This window comes from Tamandua tetradactyla, chromosome X (assembly GCF_023851605.1).
Source record: "Tamandua tetradactyla isolate mTamTet1 chromosome X, mTamTet1.pri, whole genome shotgun sequence".
In the NCBI taxonomy this organism is placed as follows: domain Eukaryota; kingdom Metazoa; phylum Chordata; class Mammalia; order Pilosa; family Myrmecophagidae; genus Tamandua; species Tamandua tetradactyla.
In genome coordinates, this window is record NC_135353.1 from 75,772,621 (window position 1) to 75,790,806 (window position 18,186).

The window sequence follows — 18,186 nt, forward strand, 5'->3', positions numbered from 1 at the left end:
GAGAAATTGCTTAATGGGTACAGGCTTTATTTTGGAATGATGGAAATGTGTTGGAGCTAGATAGAGTTGGTGCACAAGCACGTTGTGCAGATACAACGTTTAGTATATACTTTAATATATAGCTGTGAATATACTAATGCCACCTCATTGTTCCTTTTTAAATGATTAATTTAAAAATCCAATAAATTCAGTGAATTTTCCTGAGAAGTTAACATAACTGCATAGTGAAACAATGCCATTTTTCTTCCTTAACAATTGATTCTTATCAAGATTGTTTTCCTTACAAATTTCTGTCATATTTTTCTCCTTTTAATTTCTGAGGAATTATGAGGTGTTGCTAAAAATGGCTTTCTCATTTTAAATATCTGTATTATTCAGGGTTCTCTGGTGAAACAGAACCAACAGCAGATATCTGTAAATATGAGATTTTATAAAAGTATCTTATGCAACTCTGGGGATACATGAGTCCAAATTCTGTAGGGCAGAATGCAAACTGGCAACAATGATGAAGTTCTTCAATTAATTCCCCAGGAGAGGTTGGCCAACTGAAGTAGAGATGAAAATTTTCTCTTCTGACTGCTCGAGTCTTTAACTCTCCCTTAAAAGTCGTCAGCTCATTGGATTAAACCTAGCTGATTGGATTCTCTCATAGTGGAAGACCCCTTAGTTGATCATAGATGCAATCAACTGACTGATGATTTATGTTCACAAAGTGTCGTCGCTGTAACAGTTACATATCTTGCTTGACCGGACAACTGAGCACCATAACCTCCATCACCTAGCCAAATGGAACACATGAACCTAACCATTACAATATCTTTAGAATAAATAATAAGCCTGTCATTTGGATATCAAAATAGAAAGTCACCAGGAACATTTCTTCATAGCCATAATGACAAGGAAGTTACTATAGGGTTTTGACTACAGAATGCAAGTTTGGAAGTTCTTTAGCATCAATTATGTTTCTTGTTCTGACTATGTTCATGTCTTTGGATAAGCCACTGAATACATTTCTTTATTTTCCCATTAAAAAAAGCAGAATAATTCATTTTATGTCAATTAAAGATATTGAAAAATCATTTATCTTTAAGGAAAATATTTTTAAAAAGGACAGTAGAAGATATTAACGTTGCATATATCCTGTGTGCTTTTGTTGTATGCATAATATATATATATATCAACTTTATTTTATGTGATAAGTGCCTACATTAAAGTCTACAACTTATTGCCACAATGAAATCATCTTAGTAGTCACCTAAAGTGTAGGTACATCTAATTCTGTACCTTATATATTTTGTTACCTTGGTTTAACATAATTTGGGGAGGATACAATTTTAAAGTAGTTGAACTCACATTTTATATTTGAAATGATGGAGTTTCCATGGTAAAGGGAAGTGGATTGACAGAAGTGTAGATGAACAGAGATTGTCTATAAATTAACAATTTTGACAACTGGTGATCAAGGCACCATGCCTGGTACTTTTACTGTGCATAATATTTCTTAAGAAAATGTTTAAATCTTCAAAAGTATTATGTCTAGTAACATAATTTTGCAAAAGTTTGAATTTTGAATATATGCATCAAACTAACTGTATCTACAACTGATGACTGAAAATATGATGTTAAATCCCATGGGAAATAAGAAACTTTAGTAAGAACTAGTGAAAGACTCTGATATAAAGAGTTAGTGAATTTGCAGTGATAACAGCATAGGTAATATAAAGCAGTTTTGGAATTCAGCATATTTTATTTTCAGTATCATAGAAAGAGGAAGGAAAACACTTTTCCGTGTTCTTCAGCTTGGCCCCACAGAAATCAAATAGGTATTTCCCTTGGAGTGAGGAAATGGGAAACCAACATCTCTGCCTTCTTAATTCTGTTGGGTGCTGCTATTTTCCGTTGCACAGGCTACTTATTTCAAAGTTTGGTTTTGCCCTTCTATATATATATATTTATCACATAAAATAAGGTTGATATATATATACACAAATATATAAAGTAAATGGCCTATATATAAAACAAATGGCTTTTATTTCCACCATACAAGTTACAAAATAACCTAATAGATGAAAACAACCCCACATAAAAAGTTATGGTTAGGAACAAAGAGGAGTGGATAAATACCTGATTTCCACAAAGTCTCCTTAGTGTTTCTGCAGTACATAAGGAAGAACAAGGGAAAGGTCCTAAGAAGTTCTCCCTTAGGAGTGACTCAAAGGTTGCACCCATTCATTGACAGACTCAACAATAGACCTTGTTTTATATTTTGAAATGTTCAACCTATTTTTGAATATCGAATGTAATCCCTACAGGAACCTGGTGGTATATTCTTGGAGTAGGTTTTAAAGTGTTATTAAGGAGGAATACTCGAAGTTTAAGGTTACTGCATGGAAAATATATTCAATAAATAATGTCTACTATGACTCTAAATAATTGAAACCATTTTGTCTGACTTTTTTCAAAGGCATTATTAAGTCTTAATTGCAACATAATCTAAATGCCTAAAAGTACACATGGCATAATATGTCAATGTTGTTTCCCTTATATCACAATCAGGAAGGGTAAAAATTTAAGCAGCCATATTACATCAGTGCAACTAAGGATAAGAAGACCAATCTGGGGTGAGCTCATTATTTCTGTCCATTCCTCCATTCTTCCCTTCCTCCTTCATCCCTACCCCCTTTCCACCTTCCTTTCCTCCCTTACTTGAACAGATACATTTGCGCTCTTGCTATATGGTGGATATTGTACAAGGCATCAAGGATAAAGCAGAGAACAATATGATATACTCCATGCCTTCATAAATTTTATAGTTGTGCTGGTTTGAAATTGTTATGTAACCCAGAAAAGCCATGTTTTTTAAATCCTAATCCAATTTTATGTGAGCAGATCTATTGTTTGAGTGGGACACTTTGATTAGATTATTTCCATGAACATGTGAAATAATCTACCCATTCAAGGTAAGTCTTAGTTTACTTGAGTCCCCAAAAGAGCTCACAGTGAGAGAGAGAGAGAGTCATACACAACACAGAGAGCAGAAAGATGAAACCTGGACACAGACATTTGGAGATGCTACACTAAGAGGTAATTTTTTATGTTAATTTAAGAATACAAATAATTTTATAAAGTATACTGAATCAGACGTCAGAGTACTTAGGTTCTAGTCTTGTGGCAGTCACTTACTACCAAATTACTTTAATGTCTCAGTGTCCTAATTGCCTTATCTGTAAAATAAAGATACCTGCATTGCCTACAAAGAAAGTACTTCTGCTACTTAACTCACATGGTTTTTACAAGTTTCTACAATAAAATGACTACTTAAATTGCTTCTTAAAAACTGTAGAGCAATACACAAATACAAGATGGCATCTTTGTTCTGTTTTTAAATTTAGGCACTTTGACTTTTGTTTTCATTTCTGCTCTTGTAACACAATTTTGCTTTAAAATCTGAGAAATTGAAACACTAAGTTAAAGATCATGGCCAGCTCTAGGTGCCAAGCAAAAGATTTCTTTTCATTATTACACTGATATTTTTATTTACCTCAGGGTAACTGGTATTATCCTTTTTGTTAACTTAAGACAAAAATCCAATGTAACCCTTTAGAGTATGTTATCCCTATCCTGTGATCTTGCACATTTCTTTTGAATTAAACAAAACATTTGAAGTGAAAAAACTCAAAATAGTATTTTGATAGTAGGATGGTTCATTTAAATATTTTGTCATTTGTTTGTACTATAAAGGGAAAACTGCTCAGTGAATTTGGCTTGCCTGTACCTTTATTTTCAATCTAGTTGGAGATCACAAGGAAACCATCCTCTGGGTAAACAAGATGATATGAAGTGAAGCACCACATACAGTAGAAAGAAATAGACCTGGGCTTGAAGACCTGGATGTCAGTACTTGAGGCCATTATTTTGTAATCTATAAATTGAAGGGCTTGGAACAAACGGTCATACAATTCTGCATTTCTGCTATGTAAATTTCTTTACAATATTTTTCTAAAAGTAAACAAGCCCAGGCAAATGTTAATCTTAGATAATTTGTCTTCAGTCAAGAATAAATCTTAGTTTGCTGCCTACAGAGGTAACTTATATAACCATCTGTGGTGGTTTGAAAGGAAGTACGTCCCTTAGAAAAGTCATATATTAATCTAAATCCCATTTCATAAAGGCAGAATAATCCCTATTCAATACTGTATGTTTCAATCTGTAACCAGATCATCTCCCTGGAGGTGTGATTTAAACAAGAGTTGTTAAATTGGATTAGGTGATGACATGTCCTTGGGTAGATCTTGATAAGTTTCTGGAGTCCTATAAAAGAGGAAACATTTTGGAGAATGAAAGAGATTCAGAGAGAGCAGAGAAGAATGACATAGTCATGAGAAGCAGAGACCCCACAAGCCAGTGACCTTTGGAGTTGAAGAAGGAAAACACCTCCCAGGGAGCTTCATGAAACAGGAAGCCAGAAGAGAAAGTAGCAGATGATGCCTTGCTCACCATGTGCCCTTCCAGCTGAGAGAGAAACTGTGACTGTGTTCACCATGTGCCTTTCCAGATGAGAGAGAAACCCTGAATATCATCGGCCTCCTTGAACCAAGTTATCTTTCCCTGGATGCCTTTGATTGGATATTTATATAGACTTGTTTTAATTGGACATTTTCTTGGCCTTAGAATTGTAAACTAGCAACTTACAAAATTCCCCTTTTTAAAAGCAATTCTGATTCTGGTATATTGCATTCTGGCGTCTAGCAAACTAGAACACCATCCCCCTAAGAATTGTCCTATGTGTGTGTGTATGTACTACAATGTAATAAAAATTACCTTATGTAACAGAATTTGCATCATAAAAACTGTTACCATAAATTCATTTCTATAAAATGGTTTCACCTAAACTTAGAGAAATGTCACTGTCTTATTCCCATTGCTGACACTGGCTGGATCCCTCAGGCTAGTAATATCCTTTGAGATGTTCTGAGCTTTCAGAACAACTAGCGCCTGGTTAGGCTCAACAAACACTATCTAATTATGCTAATGATTTTCAGTGACATCACTCATTATTGTAAAGAAAGAAAGAAAAAGAAGAAAGAACTTTAGAGAATAAAACAAATCAGGAAATCCTGGCAATGTGATTTCCTAAAAATCCTGGCATAAGGAAATGGTTTGACATGGTAATCAAGATTAGAGTTGATTTGCAAATTGGCAAGAGGCAGGATGGTAGACACACACACTCACTGGCCTGTTCTAGTCCACCTACCCATGCTACACAATAGCTATGTGTGAGATCATCTCCTTCTTCTAGGCTTCTATTTCCTCTCTTTTAAGATGGGGAGAGTGGGCTAAATTATCTTTAAATCCCTTCCATTTTGAACATTCTACACTGATTTTAAAAACAGGATATTGCAAAGAGGAAGCTTGTGAATCTTTGTGGGTGATTCATCCCTCTGAGTTAATAATCCAGTGCATCAAATTAGCACTTTGTTAATGCTAACCCTCTCACTTGTATAAATGAATATGCCACATAGTAAAGATGGAATAAAAAAACTGGAATCTATTACTGATTCTTCATAAAAGCAGGAACAGATGACTTGCTTCACCCCAACATTTAAACATGTCTGAGGTATTATTACCTAATGAATCCTATAAACTTCAACTAGGTCAAGTCAATAGAGTTTCTTCCTAGATTCTGTCCTGCCTCTTTCTGTATCACTTCTCAATCCATAAAGGAATTGAATCTCACATATTTTATGCAGTTTTAGCTGATATACCTTGATTATTTCTTTCCCTAGAGGACTAAAATGATGGAATTTCAGGTATTATATGATTAAAGATCGTAAGAATAGGGCCTCTTTTCAATCATACCACTAATACCTACCCTGGGCTGCCTAAACTTGCTACTTCTTTAAGCATCCTCTGCCTGTTAGAAATAATGATTGTGGAAGAGTCATTAACTCAGTGTGACCTCAGGCAATTCATTCTAGACTTCTGAGCCTCTGTTTTCTCCTCTGACAAATGAATCAGGTGATAATTTCCAAATTAACTAGTTAATTTTTATACCTTATTTACACATAGTTTGGCATTTTAAAGCCAAATGACAGCAGGGGAGGTATCTTATAATTACATAGGTAAATGTTTGTGCATAGGATCCATGAATAGATAAGTCTATGTAAATCCTAAAAGAGCAATTTCTGACATGTTATAAGCTATGTAAATTTCAGGAGACTATGGATACTGCTTATATGTCATTACTGCACAGGGAGAGAAAGTAATCCACTTATCTTTATTATTACTGCAGCTGTACCCTCCAAAGTGCAAGTGAGAGGGACAGATTTAGAATCTGAATGTGAGACACTCAATACTGAAAGTCTTGGCGGATAAGCCCCAAAGGGCCTGCAATTATTCTTCTGTAAACACTTTCATAAAGTTATTAGATATCCTTTTTCAAAAAGAATGTCTGACAAGGGACACAGCATGTGGTTCAACTCCAGTCATGAATTTGATGTAAGGTTTTCAGAAAATCCACATCAAAGGGCAATATGAGTCTACTTATCAGCTTGCTAGTTTTCTTTTTTTTTTTTTTTTTCCATTGGTCCATAGCATCAAAGAACCGACAGTGCCACCAACTATCAAATCAAAACTACCCCTGATCACTTGTCCCTCCTTACCCCAATTAGTTGTCCCTGGTGGTACTGTGGTACTGTTGATGCCTTCCTGTTAACTATTGGCCATAGCATGCATTTTTAGTTTTCCCTCATATCCCTCTAATATTGACTCTTTGTCCAATATGGAGCCTTTGAAATAGTTCATGTGAGATTTTATTTATAACTAGATTTAATCAGTGGGACACATGGCACTGTATGTTCCTTTTCAATCATATTCACCTTCAATGTGGTGATGTCACTTATAACCCCGCTAATTAGTTACCACTACTTCTATCCCTTCTCTTGCATTTAAGTTCAACTTCGTTAGTAGCCTTTTTCCCATCTCTAACTTTTTTGTACCTGTAGGTCTGCTATATTCTAGTGTAACCTCTGAGATCACCTTTACCAGAGTCATAATAGTGAAATTATGCAGTATCTGTCCTTTTGTGTCATGTGTCAATATGGATGAACCTTGAGAACATAAAGCTGAGTGAAATAAGCTAGCTTTCTTATTTCTACCTAATGCATGTGGTTAATCCCTTGCTTTACTTGGGAACTGCTGGGCAAAATTAAAGATGCCTTCAAACAGAAAGTCCCACTTCCATTGATAGGTTTTGGACATTCAATTTGTTTTGGTGATAATGCCTTAAAAATAATACCATAATAAAATAAGTGCATAAAGATGACAAAGAATTTATAGATAAGAACAAAATATTTTAGAAGAATAACTCTTCCTTGCTATTTATCTATTACTAATAATTGAAAAACAATTAGAGAATATGTAGATGAGGAAACTCTAATATATGAAATAGGAATAACTCATCTTAACACCATCCACAAAACTGAAAAGCAAATGAAAAACTAAGGAAACTATATGTAAAGTATAACCCTAGACTAGGGTTGCTATCTTCAACATAAAAAAAAAAAGTCTCAGTCATTAATGACATAAAGATGAACAAGCCAGGCAAAAATAGGCAAAAGATAGGAAAGAACAATACAAAAAGGAAAAATAAATGGTCAATAAATATAGGAAATAAGTGATAGTGACACTAAGATCGTGTCTTATTAAAGCAACAAATAACATTTTTTATCCATTGAATTTGCAAAGCATTTTAAGAAACAATAGTACTCTCTTCTTAAAGGTACAAGAAAATGGGCACTCACTAATGATTTGTGGGAACAAGAGTAGGTGAAGCCTTTTTGAAGAAAATCCATCAATATTTATCAAAAGCGGTAGAATTTTGCATGTCTTTTCTTCTTAATAATTACACTTATAGGGCTTATACTAAGGAAATGATGTATGTGCACTGAGGTATTATTGCAAGAATACTTTACAGTGATATTTATAACATTAAAAATAACAGCAAACTTACTATCCATGATAGAGAATTCATTAAATAATTACTGTCCATCAATACAAAAGGAACATTATGCAATCATTAAATATGATGCTGAAGAAAAATATTTAATGGTGTGGGAAATATTTATGATATTGCTCTAGTTTGCTAGTTGCTGGAATGCAATATATCAGAAATGGAATGGCTTCTAAAAAGGGAAATTTAATAAGTTGTTAGTTTATAGTTCTAAGGCTGAGAAAATGTCTCAATTACAGCAAGTCAATAGAAATGTCCAATCTAAGACATCTAGGGAAAGATACCTTGGTTCAAGAAGGCTGATGAAGTTCAGGGTTTCTCTCTCAAGTGGAAAGGCACATGGCAAACACAGTCAGGGTTTTTTCTCTCATCTGGAAAGGCATGTGGCAAACACAGGGTCATCTGTTATCTTGGCTTCCTCTCCTGGCTTCCTGTTTCATGAAGCTCCCCGGGAGGCATTTTCCTTCCTCATCTCCAAATGTCGCTGGCTTGTAGACTTTGCTTCTTGTGACTGTGTCATTCTTTGCTCTCTCAGAATCTCTTGCATTCTCCAAAACATTTCCTCTTTTATATGATTCTGGTAAACTAATCAAGACCCATCCAAATGGGCTTAACAACCACTCTTGATTAAATCACATCTCCAGGGGGGTGATCTAATTACAGTTTTAAACATAGGGATTAGAAGAAATGGCTGTCTTTAAAAAATGGGATTAAGATTAAAACATGAATTTTCTAGAGTACACACATCATTTCAAACCAGCATAGATACATTATTAAATGAAAGATCATAATATTTGGTGTCATGTGATTGTGCTGAACTGATTAGTGCTCCCCCATACCCACTTAGAACCCGTGAATGTGGCCTTATTTGGAAATTGGGTCTTTGCAAATGTAATCAAGTTAAGATGAGGTCATAATGAATTAGAGTGGACCTTGAATCCACTATGACTTTTATCTTTATAAGAAGAATGAGACTTAGATGCAAGGATACACAGACACAGAGGAGAGACAGTCATTTGAAGATGGAGGCAGTAATTGGATCTATGTTGCACAAGCTAAGGAGCACCAACAATTATCTGCAACCCATCGAAGCTAGCAAAGGCAGGGAAGGATTCTTCCAAAAAGCCTTTAGAGAGAGCCTGGTCCTGATGATACCTTGATTTCAGACTTCAAGTTCCAGAATCATGAAAGAATATATTTCATTGTTTTAAGCCACCCAGTTTGTGGTACTTTGTTTGGCAACCCTGGAAAACCAATACAGAACTCTCATTTTTAATAACAGAAAATGTGTACATTACACACATGTGCATGTCTTCACCCACAATTCTTGGAGAATATCTACCAAAAAGAAAGGATAGGGGCAGACCACGGTGGCTCATCAGGTAAGAATGCTTGCCTGCCAAGCCCGAGGACCCGGGTTCGATTCCTGGTGCTTGCCCATGTAAAAAAAAAAAAGAAAGGACAGTTAACATGGAGTAGTAAGAGTGCATGCAATATTTATACTTTAAATTGAGTGTCATTTTAGAATTAAAACTTTTAAATATGTATTTTATAACATATGTTAAAACCACTGCACAATAAATGAAATAAATGAAAATTATTAAATTAAAACCAATTCTCTAAACTCACTGTTAAATTTATTAATGTATGGAGCAGACTTGCAGATATTAATTAGGGAAAAAATATAAAGAAAAAATTAAAAACATCTATCCCAAAACATAACCACTGTTAATATTTTGATATATATATTTTTTAGATAGAAAAACATAGATATGATATTTTTATGAATTTTTCTGTACATTTACATTTTAAGCTGTCTTTCCATTAGACTATATATATATAAATCAAATGCATATATAGTCAAATATATATATATATATAGAGAGAGAGAGAGTCAAGAAATGTATGGCCTCATATTATTCTATTATACTCTTTTTTAATTTTATCAATCCCCATTACCATCATTTTTTATTAACTATTAAGAAGAAAACTTGTGATGACCATCCTTATGGATTAATATTTGAATATCATTCTGAATTTTTTCTTAGAATAAATTCCTAACTTTGGAATGACTGCTTTGAGGTACCTGTTAGGTACCTAGGGATTGAATCACAATCCCACACAAGACATGTTCAAGTCTTATCAGAGTTCCTGTGGATAAGCATCTTTGAATATTTTAAAGTGAGTCAGAATGTGGGCTCATTTGTGATTAGGATTCTCAAAGATCCTATTTAAGTGAGGCCAGACTGAATCAGGGTGGGCCTTTATCCATATTACTGGATTCTTTCTAAAGATAGGAAATTTAGACACTGACTGAGAAGCCAGAAGTCAGAGAAAAAAGCAGAAGGAGACTGAGGACATTGACATGTGGTAGAGAACTGCCATCACTAGAATGCTACTGACTCTAGGAAAAAGCATTGCCTTACTGATATCCTGTTTTTTAAGCTCTTATCTCTGAACTGTGAGCCAATAAATACTTTTTGTTTAGACTAAACCACTGTGCAGTATTTGTCATAGAAGCTCTGGAAAACAAAGACAGTATCTAATAAGCCTTGCCAAATTCTCTTTGAGAAAAATCCTACCAATCAACACTTACACTTTAATTGTATCACATTTAATTGTTTCTCCACACCCTTGTAAACATTGCAGATGAACATGCTTATAAATTCTTTGGCTAGTTGAATAGTGACCTTGAACCATTTTTTTCTTTCATCATTTTCCCATACGTGTCTTTTGTTCTTTGTCTTGTTGGGGTACAAGCATTATTCTTATTGATTGATAAAACATACTATATTGAAACTATATATCAATCAGGACTAGCATTAGTATTACTCAGAAGAAAATTGGGTGAATTGTGCTGGATATTTGACTAAGGCATAAACCCCTGGAATAGATGATTTGGAGTGAATATCCACCTCAGCATTTTGAATTTCTGTACTTTTGTTGTCTTCTATAGTACCTTCATTTCTTGAACTAAGGTTAAAGTATTAATGGTAATATTCTTCATTCTTTTTTTATTTTACAAATTTTGCATGTTTTACTTTCTTTTTGAAATACTTTATTGTATTTTCCCAGATATTTTTGTAATCTACCTCCTTATCTAATCTTCTAATGTTTGATGTTAAAAAGGACATTGATGTTTCTGTTAAATACACTGGGCATCAAAATCCAGAGAGAACATGCTGATGTAGATGGGGACATTTAAATGTTCATTGTGTGGAATGCTTATCATAGTACACCAAGAGAAAGATACATTTACCAGATGAGAATTGAGAGAACTGATTGTTCCAAATTCTGGATTAAGGTTAATTTGCAAACCTGTTTTTCTTATCTTTCATGATAATAACTTTACTTATAAAGAGATGGTGGTGAGAACTGAACTGAAGAGAGCCATAAGTAATGAAATGTTTATATAAATTTTTTGAAAGCTTTACTCTTTGAACTGAGCTGTGACATTGCATCTGCTACTTAATACTGCTGCTTTAAAATTAACCTGACAGCTCTTCACATGTTTTTAAGCTAGACTGTCCTGAGTCTTTAGGATGCTATACCAGAGTTCTCACGGGGGCTATGATAACTGAAGAAAGTTGAGTACTAGATTAGTTGTCATATATTTGTAAGTTCATAATGACTTTCATCATGTATCCTGAAAAGAGTCTGATTCTTTTTCCAGATACAGGTAAGAACTCTCTACCAGAAAGAATCATTTGAGAATGAATTCATAGATAAAGCTCAGAGCTGATATGTGATCTAAATAACAATGTCATTTATCCTTTTATAAGTAGCAAGGCGACTCCATTTACCATCTCATCTTAATGAATAAATGACCAATAACAAAAATGAGCTAAAGGAGATCCCATGATTGCTGATATGCATTACTGTGCTGGGAGGGTGACGTGTTCTGACTTCCAGGGAGAAGACATGGAAGCTTGTGTTTGAGACCTCCCCAGTCCTTGCCCTAAGTGTCTCTTCTTTTGTCTTCTTATTTGTTTGTTTTTACTATAATAAGCCTATAATCCAAGGGATTGATCCAACTCTCTTGTCAGCCATGTTATCAGAATATTTATTTCCCTTTCTGAGACTCCTCTGTGCTCAGTAATTGGCTTCTTCAGTTCAGTTAAATGGACGCTTTCAAACGAAAATGATCTGATAAATGACACAGGACATCCTCTTCACAATGCGGGACAGTAGAATTTCAAACAATATTTCTTTCCTATAAGATGCAAGTGATGGACTCTAGTCCTCAGGTCTTGACAAAGCTGTTGTCACAGTGGAAAGAAACTGAATTTCCAAGTTGAAACCTATTACCAAAATGTCATCCATTTGTAGGAATACTGGGGTCATAGCACTCATTTTGACGAAATACTGGAAAGGAACAGGAAGAAAATGTAAATTTTAATGAAAATACTTGAATATTAATTATATGTATTTAAAAAGGGCACAGAACATGCTTATAAAGCAATGTACAATCCCAAATCTCAGTTATATAATTTTTAGGTAGATAAAGAAATGTGTTAATTAAATAAGATCAATACCTAGTGAGTAAAAGAAAGAGAAAAAGAAAGGACAGAGAAGGAGAGAGAACAGATTGGTAAATAAATATAAGTTTCATTGCTAATGCATTTTATTGTTTAAGAAACACTTTTCATAAGCCCTAAGAAAGGGAGAGAAGAAATACAGCAACTGATGAAAGTGTAGAGGTTTAGACATAAATAATTTAGAATCCTGGCCTTTAGCTGATTCTCTGACCTTGGAAAAATTACTCCAATCATCTGAGCCTAAGTATCGTTATTTAAATAATGAAAAATATCAAGCCTATGAACCAGATTTGCTGTGGCATTAAATGAAATAATTACTGGAAAATTCTAAGCACAAGCCCTAAGAGAAGTATTAGGTAGTAAATGATACTGTTACTCAAATTAACCTTATTATTATCTCAATTTATTCCCTTTACAATGCATTTGGGTAGATGTTATTATTATTATGTTTTTTTTTTTTTTTTGCAAATGAGGAACCTGAAGGAAAGGAAATGTAGCTGTCTTATCAAAATTCACTATAGATCTGCAAATGTTGAGATGTGAATTCATGACTCCTGACCTCCAAAACCCTGGTCTTTTTATTTCATAATTCTTTTGCATGGAGGATGGATGGATAAATGAATGAATTGATGATTAATGGATGGATGGAGACCTAAAAAGAGAGCAGTAATAGAGATCTAGTCTCATGCTATAAGGACAACCAAGATACTAACCTAAACAGAGTGATCCAATTTTTAGGTTATTGGGATGATGTTATGTAAGTTTGTTGATCTCATCAGTTTTAAAATATCTGAAGCATCAGCCTTGAAATTCAACTTCATATACCTGTAAATAAAGTGGAGGCATGTACGTTGTGCTTAGGTAGACATATTTAACTTATGTAAGTGATGTTGAACCTTTTACCAGTAGTAGGGTAATCAGACAGTAATTCCAAGTATACTGTATGACCACTATTGGCCAGCTGGAAAGATACTTTATTTCCATAAAGAGTACCAAGAACTGTTACATCAGAAATTCCATCATCTTTGACAACAAGGAAGTCAAATTGAGTTTCCACATCAAAATAATTGCCAATGAGGTGAATTCTAATTCCTGGCTCAGGAATAACCAAACAAATACAGTTTATATTGTTGTCATATACCTCTGGATAATTTGAGAGAGAATAATACTTGATGGTGCAGTAAAGTTGAAGAAACATGAAACTGCAGATGAATATTTTCAAACACTTTTGCAGGTATTCAATGTATTAACAACATGGAACTGGTAATTAACAACTTAGAAAAGAAATCCAAAAGTGCAAACATCTATGACTGTTTAACTATTTTTAAATTGGTAATTCTGGACCATGAAATTTTCTCTTGCCCTAAATTGTAAAAATAATATTTACTATCTTATATAGCAAAACCAGAGCTTATATATAAATATGTAGTTTCTTTTCAGGGACAGCCTTACAGGTAAATGTAACAGTCATCTACCTATGCCATAGGATTTAATAAAAGAGGTTAGAAAAGTCCTTGTTTTGCCATGGGCTTTTCATTCTGTTTTCCTACCTGGTCTGAAATTTACTCTTTTAGAATATCTTGAAAGTAAATAATAGGAGGAATATATTAAAGGCCTACTTTTTAAAGGAAATATGTAGAAGTCACGGGATGTTGAGCTAATAGTTCATGAATGTCCTCATTTTACAGAGGGAGGAACTAAAGTCCAGAGAAGAAAGTGAATTGTCTAAGGCCACACCAAATGGGCATGTAACCTGTGTGGGAGGTTGAGATAGCCAGAGAAAGTTCTAACCATTCTCAAGAAAATAGTAAAAATTCATCATACATCAGCTCCCAGAAGTTTATTGGAATGTCTAGTTTCTTCCTCAAAGGAGAAAAAAAAATTCTTAAAATAGAAAAGGAAAGTCTTAAAGATATGATCCTTCTCTGATCAAGATGGTGGAATGAAACAATTCAGGGTTCTGTCCTCCCACAGAAACTTTGAACAACAGCAAGAAGGTGCAGAAACATCTTTCTCAAAACTCCAGACAAAGTTAAAGCATGGTAGTGATAGGGTAAGAACTGATTCAAGAAAAGTCTACTTAAAAGTATTAGGAAATCATGGCACCCTGACTGGCCCCTCATCCACCACTCACTGGTTTAGTGCAGAGTGACCATGCTCTTAGTGCCGGTCCCTCATTCAATTTCCAGAAGGAGCAAAGTAACATTTATGCATATACTGGGAGCATGTATGTGTGGTCCAATCTCTCTGGTAGTGGTCTGAGGGATTTGCTGCCCCTGAACTTACCCTACATGTAGAAAACATAAAACTTTCTTACAGAAACCTGTGGGAGAACAGTCAAATTGCACAACCTGGGGCAAGGGATGATTAGTTGTAGGATCTAAAGTGCAGCACCCAGGATCATGAAGAAACCATTTCCTCTGAAAGAAGGGACATTCATGTCTGCACAAGTAGAGGAATTCCTAGGGCCACTGTTCATGCCCAAGAGAAGATTCCTGTGGGGAGAAGAGCTGGGAGGTGCATATGCTTTAGTCTGGAGCTATTTCCTGAATTCACTGTATAGATAAGCCCTTGCACAGGTCAATCAGCAAAGACTGGGAAATGTGTTTTCCTTTTTTTCCTTCTTCCTTTATTTTTAGTTAGCCCTTGGCATTCAAGGAATATGCTGTCATAACACCAGCTGTGTAGAAGCTTAAGGAACAGATGCTTCAAAGTCTAAGATTGAGTGATAACATTAAAATATTACAATGCCCAGGTTTCAGCAAAAAGTTACAAAATGTACAAAGAAACATAAGCAATTGTCCAGGCAAAGGAGAAAATAAAAGTATTAGAAACCACCACTGAGAAGAACCAGACCTGGGATATTCCAAGACTGTTTAAATTTTATGCTCAAGGAGCTGAAGAAAAACATGGGAAAAAAACTAAGGAAATCAGAAAAATGATAGCTGAACACAAAGACAATATCAATAAAGAGATAGAAATTATGAAAAAAAAAATCAGGCAGAGCTGAAGTAACAGAAATGTAAAATCCCTTAGAGGGGTTCCGTAGCAGATTGAAGTTGGCAGAAGAAAGAATCAGAGAGTTTCAAGACAGGAAAATTGAAATAATTGGTCTGAAGAGAACAAAGAGAAAAGAAAAAAATAAAAGTGAACAGAGCCTGAAGAACCTGTGTGACAGCAGGAAGAGAACCAATATATGCTTTGTTAGAGTCCTAGAAAGAGAAGAAAGAAGGAATGGGGCAGAGAGAAAAGTCAAAGAAACAATGGCTGAAAACTTTCCAAATTTAAGGAAAGACATGAATATATACAACCAAGACAGTCAACAAACTCCAAACCAGAAAAAGCCAAATAGAATCAAACATGACATATTATAATCAAGCTGTTGAATTTCAAAGATAAAGAGAGAAATCTGAAAGCCACAAGAGAGAAACAAATGTAACATACAAAGCAGCCTTAATAAGATTAATTGCTGATTTCTCTTTGGAAAGCATGGAAGAAGTCACTATAATGACATTTAAAGCGGTGGAAGCAGAAAAAAAAGTGCCAACCAAGAATTCTATATTGGGCAAAACTGTCTTTCTAAAATGAGGAGACTAAGATATTCCTAGATAAACAAAAGTTGAGGGAGATTGTCACCAATAGGTTAGCCCTAAAAGAGATGCTAAAGAAAGTTCTTCAGGTTGGAAGGAAAAGACACTAGCTAATAGCTGGAAACCATATGATGAAATAAAGATCTCCAGTGAGGGTAGCTACATGGGTAAATATAAATGTCAGTACTATTGGATTTGTGGTTTATAACTCCACTTTTTTACTTCCTACAGGATATAAAGGCAAATGCACAAAATGGAATGATAAATTAGTGGGTTTGGACTCATAATTTATGAACATGTAATTTTTGATAAGGACTATATAAAGGTGGGGGGAGAGATGGGTTTAGGAACATATGTGTATAATTTTGAAGTTAAGTTATTTTCAAAGCAAATGAATTTATTATAGATTTAGGAAGTAAAATTTAAGCCTCTGGTAACCACAATGGTAATACTGAAGAACATGTCAACTCATAGAGACAGAAATTTGATACACGTTGCCAGAAGTACCAGGTGTTCTAGTTTGCTAGCTGTAGAATGCAATATATCAGAAATGGCTTTTTTAAAAGGAGAATTTAATAAGTTACAAGTTTACAATTCTAAGGCCATGAAAATGTCCCAATTAAAGCAAGTCTATAGAAATATCCAATCTAAGGCATCCAGGGAAAGACACCTTGATTCAAGAAAGTGGATGGGGTTCAGGGTTTCTCTCTCAAGTGGAAAGGCACATGGCAGAAATGGTCAAAGGTTCTTTCTCATCTGGAAAGGCACATGGCAAACATGGTGTCATCTGCTAGTTTTCTCTCTCAGCTTCCTGTTTCATGAAGCTTCCCAGGAGGCATTTTCCTTCTTCATTTCCAAAGGTCTCTGGCTGGTGGACTCTCTGTTTCTCGTGGCTATGTCATTCTCTGCTCTCTCAGAGTCTTGGGGCTTTCTATTTTGTTGGCTAGCTTTTTCCAAAGTGCTTCTTCTTTTAAAGGATTAGAGTAAAACCAATCAAGACCCACCTGGAATAGGTGGAGACATGTCTCCACTTAATCAAATTTAATACCCACATCTGATTGAGTCACATCTCCGTGAAGATAAGCTGATTAAAGTTTCCAGCATACAGTACTGAATAGGGATTAGAAGAATCCATTGCTCCCACAAGGTTGATTAGGATTAAAACATGGCTTTTCTAGGGTACATAAACCTTTTCAAACTGGCACACCAGGCAAGGAGAATGGAAGGTTAATGCACAATGGGTATATCATTTTTGTTTGAAGAAGTGGAAAAGTTTTAGTAATGGAAGGTGGTAAGGGTACTTCAGTATTGTGAATATGATTAATCTCATTGAATGACATGCTTGAGAGTGGTTGAAATGGAAAATTTATGCTGTTTATATGTTCCCAAAGTGAAAAAAAGAAAGAAAGTAAGAGCTACTAAAAAGACAATGACAATTAAATGCAATATATGATCCTGGATGGAATCTAGTAAGGGAGGAGAACAGGCTCAAAGGCATGGATAAAAAAAATCAGAATATAGACTGTAAGCCTTATACCAATCTTAAGTTTCTTATACTTAACAACTGTACCTGTGATTGCCAAATAAGTGAATATCCTTGTTCTTAAAAGTGCACATGGCAGTGTTGACTTCAATGAGCATGATGTATACAACTTATACTCAAGTGTTCAGAAAATGAATATGCAAATAAATTTATAAATAGCGAATGGATAGATGGACAGATGGTTGAAAGATTGAAAGAATGATATGGCAAATGAGGATGCACAGTTGGTTCAGTGATAGAATGTTTGCCTTTCATGCGGGAGATCAGAGTTAGATATCTGGACCGTGCAGCCACCCCCCCGCCCCCCCCAAAAAACAGAGCCAGAATGATATGGCGAAATGTGACAAAATGTTAAAATTCATGGATCTGGGTATGGGCGGGTAGGGGTATGTGAGAGTTCTCTGTATGAGGTTTGTGTTAGTTTGAAAACATTTCATTTTTAAAAAAATACCTGTTAGCTGTAAATTACCAATACAAAGCAAAGATATATTGAAATGTTTTTCT